This window comes from Lolium rigidum, chromosome 2 (genome assembly GCF_022539505.1).
Source record: "Lolium rigidum isolate FL_2022 chromosome 2, APGP_CSIRO_Lrig_0.1, whole genome shotgun sequence".
Taxonomy (NCBI): Eukaryota; Viridiplantae; Streptophyta; class Magnoliopsida; order Poales; family Poaceae; genus Lolium; species Lolium rigidum.
In genome coordinates this window covers 271,257,534-271,266,908 of record NC_061509.1, presented here as the reverse complement: position 1 = coordinate 271,266,908, position 9,375 = coordinate 271,257,534, and positions in this window count along the sequence as shown.

Genomic DNA, 9,375 nt, shown 5'->3' with positions numbered 1-9,375 from the left:
CTTCTTCGCTACGTCCGGATATCTCGCTTATATTCCCGAGTAACCGTGAGGAACTTTCACTCCTAGGAGGCACCTGAAAATCTGCTCGAGCTCCTCCGGACTCGTTGTGAAGCGGGCAGCGGGAAGCCTGCACCGCGTTCTTCTTAGCCCTTTTACGGAGACGTTGAGTCCCTTCCGTCCGATCATCATCATCATCATCATCATCATCGTCGGTATCGGGGCTTGAAGATCTTTCCCGATGCCAAAATGTTTAAGATCGTATCTTGCTTTCGGTCCATCCTTGGACTTCTCTCGAGTTGCAAAGAGTGCCAAGCGGACTCTCGTAACGTTCTTCGTAATGTGCATGACATCGAGGCCGTGGGGCGTGTGGAGGACCTTCCGATGCTCCAAGTCGTGGAAAACAGACCTCGCTTTCCATACACCGAGCAGCGGCTCCGGCTTCGGTCGCTTCTTTCCCGGCGCTGGGCACTCCTTCCAATTTTTCGGAAGATCATCGATTTCTGCGCCGCTCCTCGGGCGTGGGGGTCCATCGGGCTCATCTTTACCATTGAACGGATCACCGCGTTTTCTCCACGGGTGATCCAAGCGAAGCCACCTTCGAGCACCTGGGTAGACGGTTTTCGAGGACCCGGGATCCCTTGGTAGTTGTAGATGCGGGGTATCGTCCATGCACTTCCACACGCCCGTTGAATCCGTGGCCCACCCGAGCGATACATATGCGTAACCAGGATAGTCCGTGACCGTCGTGATCAACGCGGCTCTCATATCGAAATAAGTTCTAGTGTAGGCGTCCCACGTACGGGGTGGCGTCTTCCACAACGTGTCTAACTCCTCTTTCAACAGCCCGAGATACAAATGCATGTCGACACCTGGTTGTTTCGGCCCCCGAATGAGAATACTCGATGTGTATGTACCTTTGCTTGGTGCACAGCCACGGGGGTAGGTTGTAAGGCCATACAAACACAGAGCCGGTGCTATGCGTGCTACTCGGTTGCCGAACGGATTGAGTCCATCGGTGCTCATACCCAGCCTCGATGTTCCTTGCGTCGCCCCCGAACCTAGGGAAGGCGATGTCCAATGTTTGCCACTTGTCCGGCGTCCGAAGGGTGTGTCAGCATATAGCCCATCTCCGGATCTTCTTCGGGCTTCGCCTTTCCTCGTGCCATTGCATGAGCTTTGCTTCCTTAGGGTCCACGAAATACCGCCGCGGACGGGGAGTGATAGGAAAGTACCATACCACCTTTCGAGGTACCTTCTTGTTCCCAACCTTGTACCGTCCGTGGCCACACACCGGACATGTGGTTCTCGTCCTTGTACTCGCACCTATAAATCACACAATCATTAATGCAGGCGTGGTATTTTTCGTGCGGTAGGTCAAGGGGACACACGACTTTCTTGGCCTCCTCGGTACTACTTGGCAATGTGTTCCCCTCCGGGAGACGATCGTGCCGAATTTTAAGCTCTTGCTGAAGCCGGAATCGGTCCACTTGTTCTCGCGTCTTCATCCGCGGTAATCAAGCGTTACATGCAAGCGCGTATCCTGCGGACGACACCCGGGAAAGATCGGAGTCATCCCGTCTTTCTCCATTTGCGACAGCTTGGCTCTCTCTCTAGCTGCAACTCTATCGTTGCTCGTCTCCGGAGGAGCAGATCTTGAACATGAGAGTCCCGCAAGGCCGAAATTAGCGTGGTCGCGCCGGAATCTTCTTCTTCATCATGATGATGTTCTCCGCCGGCATCTTCTTCTTCATGATGATCTTCTCCGTCGACTTCTTCTTCATGATGATAGTCCCCGTCGGCATGATGATAGTCTTCTTCATGATGATAGTCGTCTCGCTCGACATGGTCTTCATGCGCACCATTTGATGGGGCCGGCCGCGCCTGGTTGTCTTGCATGAAACCGCGCCTCGACAGGTGCTCCTCCGCTTGTCCGAATCAGGGTTGATCCAGCGCTCGAGTTTGCATGATCGACACGGACATCTTATCCGGCGCCTATTGTTCCGAATCATGTCCTCCTTCGCGTCTATCTTGTATCTAGAGATTCGAGCGGAACTCATCGAGAGAACCATGCTTGCACCGCAAATGGTATACATAGAACGAGAAATTAGAACCGCACCAAATGCACACACATGCATGGGCCGTACCTCTCCTCAAGGTATTACATGGAGTGGAAAAATTCGGCATGACCTCTCCTCAAAGTAGGACATATGGGTAGTGCAAAACTTGCCGAAACGGAAATGAATCAACATTTCGGCAAACATCCATGCACCACACCGGCACACACACAAGCGCTTCACCTGCAACAAGCATCCATACACACGACGGCCACACAAGATCTACAAGCATATGCATGTCTCCTCCAAGCATATGTATGTCTCCTCCAACTACTCACCTTCTAGATTCGATACCGAGACGAGACCGCGATCGATGACTTCGAGAGGAGGAGAGAGTATGGAGAGCCTTCTCCTCAACTCCAATTAAGTATCAACCAAAGTAAGTGTAATAAATACCCAAGCAAGTGAAAAGTGGAGTCAAAATGGTATGAGAGAGAAGGGGGGACGAGCTAGATGGAGGAAGAAGAATGGCTTGTGTAGTGTGGTAGGTGGGAGGTTGCTCACTTTTGTAGATCTGGTTCGCTACTGCCGTGGCGCACCAACCACGATGCGCCACAGTGAATAGCTTATTTCTGTGGCGCACCGGACGCGATGCGCCACGGAACAACTTATTTCCGTGGGCGCACGGAATACGGTGCGCCACGTAATCACCTTATTTTTGTGGCGCACCTGTCGCCGTGCGCCACAGAAGAAGTTATTTACGTGGCGCACCGAGGTTTGTGCGCCATAGAAATTGTAAAACCAATGATTGGGGGTGACGAGGTGTGGGGCCCACCAAGTTTTTGTGGGCGCACGGTTTAGCGATGGCCTACAAAATTAAGCTATTTCTGTGGCGCACCGAGCTTCGTGCGCCACAAAATAAGTTTCTGTGGCGCACCAAAAACGGTGCGCCACAGAACTAAGCTTCGCCTATAAGGGTTTTCCTACTAGTGGGTATCTGACGACGCCGCCTGTGCTAGTCCCGCCCCAGAAAGACAGGCCGTTCTACATCTACTTGTCAGTAGCTGACACGTCCATCGCCTCGGTAGTGGTGCAACTCTACGAGGGCGTTGAAAAGGTCGTTTTCTACCTCAGTAGAAGGATGTTGGACGCGGAAACAAGATACCCTGAGGTCGAGAAGCTGTGCCTCTGCCTGTTCTTTACCTGCACCAAGCTGCACCACATCCTGTTGACGGCAGAGATCTTCGTCATATGCAAGTCAGATGTTGTCAAGCACATGCGCTGTCGGCCCCCGTGTTGAAGGGCCGACTGGGTAAGTGGATGTTTGCGTTGTCAGAGTTCGATCTCCGGTATCAGCCTGCGAAAGCAGTCAAAGGGCAAGCGTTGGCCGATCTCATAGCTGAGCGAATCAGTACCAATATAGCAGCACTATCTATACGTGCATGGGCTATGTTCTTCGATGGATCGGCTTGCGACGATGGTTGTGGCATCGGCATTGCTGCTCGTGTCGCCTCGGGGGCGCGAGTACTCCCTTCTCCATCAGATTATCTACCCCTTGCACCAACAACGTAGCAGAATATGAGGCGGTACGTGAGGGGATGGAGTTGCTATTGGAAGCCGGGGCGAGGCGGTAGAGCTTTTTGGAGACTCCAAGTTGGTGATTAACCAGCTCACGGATGAATACAAGTGCGAGAGTGAATCGCTTTTCCCATATTGGATGGAATGCCGTGAGTTGATGACACGAGTTTCGGTACATCAACTTTAATTGGGTCCCAAGATCCCAAAACACCGAGGCCAACAATCTCGCACAAATGGCGTCGAGGCTACATAGATATACTCGAAGGGTCGGAAGTTCGAGTGCAATTCCCGGAACGAGGATGATTGGAGAGCCGAAATCTTCAATTACTTAAAAGATTCGGCTCGGGGGCACCTAAACGGATAAGATACAAAGCCATGAAGTATGTCCTCATAGGAGACGATATGTTCTACGAGACGTTGGAAGGGTTACTACTCAAGTGCCTGGGACCAATTGAGTCTAATCGGCTCTTACATGAGGTGCACGAAGGCGCCTGTGGAACTCATCGACCGGCTCACAAGATGAAGTGGCTAATCAGGCGCTCAGGGTTTTATTGGCCCACCATGCTTGAAGACTGCTTCAATTACTACAAGGGGTGCCAAGCATGCCAGATGTTTGGGAAGATTCAGATGGTACCAGCATCAGCGATGAACCCTATCATCAAGCCTTGGCCGTTCCGAGGGTGGGGCATGGACATGATCGGCAAAATCCATCCGGCGTCGAGTAAAAAACATGAATGGATTTTGGCCATCACAGATTACTTCACCAAGTGGGTGGAAGCCGTCCCTATGAAGAAGGTGAAATCGAAGATGTGATCAAGTTTGTGAAAGAACACGTGATTCATAGGTTCGGGATTCCCCAAACTATCACGACCGATGGAGGTTCGGTCTTTGTTTCTAAAGAATTCAGGAAATTCTGCGATGACATGGGGATTAAACCGATCCGATCATCTCCGTACTATGCTCGGGCTAATGGGCAAGCTGAAGCGTCCAATCGAGCTTAATCAAGCCGATCAAGAGAAAGATTGACGAGAACCCTAGGGATTGGCATGAGAAGTTATCGAAGCATTATGGGCCTACCGCATGTCGTGCCATGGAGCTATAAAGACTTCGCCGTACCAGCTTGTCTATGGACAGGAAGCCGTATTACCTTGGGAAATTACGGCTGGATCAAGACGTGTCACGTTTCGAATGATCCGACAGCGGAAGAATATGCAGCTTTGATGAGTGACACTATTGAGGACGCAACAGTAACTTAGGCTTTGGTCATTGGAGAAGATTAAGGAGAACAAAGCCAGGGTAGCTCGTGCCTACAATAAGAAGGTTAGACCAAAGGAGTTTCAAGTTGGTGATCTAGTATGGGAAGCTGTGTTGCCGTTAGGAACCAGAGACAAGGCATATGACAAGTGGTCTCCTAATTGGCACGGTCCGTACAAAGTCGTCCAGGCCTTGAAGGGTAATGCATACATGTTGGAAGAGTTGGACGGACAGAAGTTCCCGATGAGCCGTCAATGGTCAACACCTCAAGAAGTATTTCCCAAGCATGTGGGATGATGGGCAGTAAGGTATGGAGGCTGATTTTACATCGGCCGGTAAAAAAATAAAAATCACAGCCGATGCACAGACATCGACTTAAGAAAACATACAGAGATAACAATATGAAAATATAGCCGATGTATAGGCATCGACTTCAGGATAACAAAGCCGATACGCTGATATCGACTCTAGAGGAATAGGCTCAAATTAACAAGTTAATGGAATCGGTTCAGACCAGAGGTCATAATGTCAGATCGATGAAGAGTTCAAGCTGATGGTGTGGACGAGGTTTAGGCCTAGTAAGACCTGTTGGACCGTATGGGTGAGCGACGGCTTGGCCCCAGATTGCAATGCGAGCCGATGTCCTGCTATCGGCTCTTCGTACGGCGACTCCATTCGACGATCGGCAAAGTCAACAAGGAGGCGAAATTAATTGAGGAATATTTTCTTCATTAATAGAGGGATTTCTTACAAGCAAAGAGCCGATTGCTCGGGGAAGAAGAGGGCCAACTACTACTACCGATCCCTAATCTAGGGGCCATTGCTGCCCTCGTCGCCGCCGCCTCCGGCGCAGCTCGCTAATAGGCTCTTCATCGGAGCTTCCGTAGCCTTCTACGGGAGCCTCATCTTCCTCATCATCGTCATCGCTGTCGTCGTTCCACCAGGTGCGGAGGCGCTTTGCTGGTGGGTAACCTTCAAGGGAGTCATCGTCGTCCTCCTCCGCTTCTTCCTCGGAGGAGGTGAAATCGTCCCAGGAGAAGCGGTCGTCCTCGCTTTCCGCCTCCTCTTCCCCTTCGACGAGGAATTGAAGGTCGCCCTCTCCATCGGTCAGGGATTTGTCATCCTCCGACCAGATGGAGGAATCATGTTCCTCTTTGTCCCACAATGTCGAGGCGAGGATGTCGTGCGCCACCAACGAGCCCCACTCCGGCGTCGGCTCGCGAGAGGAGGAAGAGTCAGAGAAGACCGATGAGGTGGAAGAGGAAGAAGAGAAAGACATGGCTATGGGAGATTGGGGGTTTTTGGGTGCCGATGGCCAGAACAGGGCAAAGTGATGGAGTGGCAAACTGCTCAGGGCGTTTAAATAAAGGGGCTATAGTGGAAATTCAATGCCACAGCAGTTTCCGAGAGGGCGGTGCCCAAAGACAGCGGCCAAATCACGCGGAATAGTTGAGAAGACAGGGCATCATGATGAGAAATGCTGCGACGGTTCTGCTCTGCCATGACATGACCCGACGAAGAGGAAAACAGGATGATTTTGGAAATGTCATTTCCAAAACCAGGGGGCATGTGTTATCACCAGAATTTGACCGAGTCAGAGGTGGGCCGCGATCAAGATGGACTTGAAGATATATATATAGAAGAAATACGTGAATCGGCCTTACATGCAAAGTTTGGGCTAGTTGGCCCGTGTATCTGTAACATATTAGGATACGTGTCGGTTAGTTAGAGTTTTACCCGTGCACGGTTAGGTGCACGCCTAAATTAGAAAGTCCCCTGGACTATAAATATGTATCTAGGGTTTATGGAATAAACAACAACCAACGTTCAACACAAACAAATCTCGGCGCATCGCCAACTCCTTCGTCTCGAGGGTTTCTCCGGTAAGCACCATGCTGCCTAGATCGCATCTTGCGATCTAGGCAGCACAAGCCTGCCTGCGTTGTTCATGCGTTGCTCGTCTCTGAAGCCTTTTTGATGGCGAGCAACGTAGTTATCTTAGATGTGTTAGGGTTAGCATTGTTCTTCGTATCATATGCTTTCGTAATGCAACCCTTGCACATCTAGCCGCCCTTACACCTATCTTAGGTGTAGGGGCGGCACCCGCTTGATCATAGTTTAGTAGATCCGATCCGTTACGGTTGCTCCTTGTTCATCAAGGATTAGTTTAACATCCGCAATAGTTAGGCCTTACAAAGGGTTGGAGGATCCAGCGGCGTGTAGGGTGGAGTTTGCTAGCCCTAGACAGGACGTTCCGGGGATCAACCTCGTGTTGGTTTTTAGGCCCTGTCTAGGATCGGCTTACGGTCACCGTGCGCGAGCGCGAGGCCCAATCGTGAGTAGGATGATCCGATTATGCGGTGAAAACCCTAAATCGTCGTAGATCGCATTAACTTTATCTTGATCAAGCAGGACCACCATATATTCGGACACCTTGTACGAATCATGGGTGGATCGGCTCTTTGAGCCATTCACAGGATAACCTGAGAGCCGATCGAGGCTCGTATTTAACGTTTACGTGTATGCCATGCAGGAAACTAAGCGAGGCATCATCCAACACCTTCCTCGACCGGCATAGGTCAGGTGGCACGCCCTTGCGATAGCATCGGACGTGTGACCAGGAGGCTTTGCGGGCCGTCGCTCTGAGGGACTGGGGCCAGCCGCAGCCCTAGTTGTTCCCGGCTCTACTGTGTTGCCAGTCACTGCCCGCCGGTGGGTTTCTGACGCCAACAACAACACTTTGATATTCATAGTAAAATTGCCACACGTTGCCATTCCTTTCTATTGAGTAAATAAACACAATGCATGCGAATATTGGAACATCTCAAACATGTGTTGCCACTGGGGCACAAAAACATTTGGTTAAAATGATTTGGAGTTGGATGTAACGTAGTGATCAAAATGGTTTGGGTGTAAACACTTTGCTTATTTGGCCTCCCATCTTCAAGGAATTGCTTTTGCCCTTTTCATATCCACCAACAGTTTGTCTGGTAAACAAGAACCAATTTCGATGGCATAACCACATACCCATCTGCCAATCTGGATTATATATAAATTGCATTTATTGAAAAAATATCACGGTGACATTTTTAGCATTCAATAGCTCCAGTAGGTTTAAATTTTTAGCATGCAATATCCTGAGAAAGTATTGAAGAATGAATAACAATGTAGTGAAATGAATAATATGGAATATGATTTACATATATATATGACAGATGGACTATTTGTGTTGTAGTCAGATTTACTTTCATTACTTCCCTGCACAAATTTTATACCACACGTAGACAAGAAGGCTATGTTGTGAACAACAACACATCATTTTGCATGCCATGAAAAGTCAAAATTCTAGCAGCCAACCAATAGGGAACACCCTGTAAGGAGGCAATATTTTGAAGCACATGTTTGATAGAAAAATAATTAGCGAAACTTTGCAAAATCACTAAATCAACACAACATAAATTAGTTCAATGCACATTCTTCTTGGTTTTTGGTGTAAGCTGGCGAATGCAGGCATACATATTTCCAAGTTGAGGTGTAAACAAGGGTAAGGAAAAATACATGCTTAGAAAATCTCTACTTACAAATACAGTGTCATTTTCGTTTCAAGCACAAGGAACGTCTACAAATTATGACACTCAAAGTAGATTCATAATACTACAAACTTGGTTTTGACATGGATATGCTCTGCTCCACCACCGATGCAACAAGATGTACCCTTGGCTAGGCCACAATGTACTGTATATTCATATTCATATTCACTATTTTCGGTGGTGCTCAGTCTTTCTGCATATTCATATGCTTTAAGCAACAATATACTGTATAACTCAATGTTGTACAGCTAGCCATCCTAATTCAGCCATCTCAAAGATGTATATATTTACCATGTGGTAGACATGGTGAGCAACTAAACAATTGTTATACAAAAAAAAAAGATGTATATATTTGTATTCTACAATAATGAGCCTAATAAGCTTCAGCTATACCTATATACCATGCCATCATAGCTCTTCTGAACTTCAGTATGAACGATTTAGTCTGTATTTTGCTTCAAATGAATTGAACCTTCTAATTCCGATCCATTCTACTGTGTCTGTCGATATGTGCTGAACATCCTTACAAATTTAGGCTTCCAGTTAGATTTGACAAACCCAATTGTGATCTCTGTATCCACCGTCTACCTCGCCAACGCTTTTGTGATGCTATGCCCCCTCCACAAGGACTATTTCCCATGTATGCTTGAATTTAGAAACCACTACATATCCTTATATATCCATCAAATGAGATAATCTCCCGAGATTAGAGAAACAAGGAACATCGGAATGCATTTCCATGAACCCTCTCAACCCACTGAGACATGTTCATTGTAATATTATCCATAGAAGCAGAGAGTAAATAAATGCACAATGAAAAATTGTAGAAGTGAGCACTACTCAATAAAATTAAAAAAAATTACCCAGTAGAGTGAAATGAGAGCTTCTTAATCAGTTAC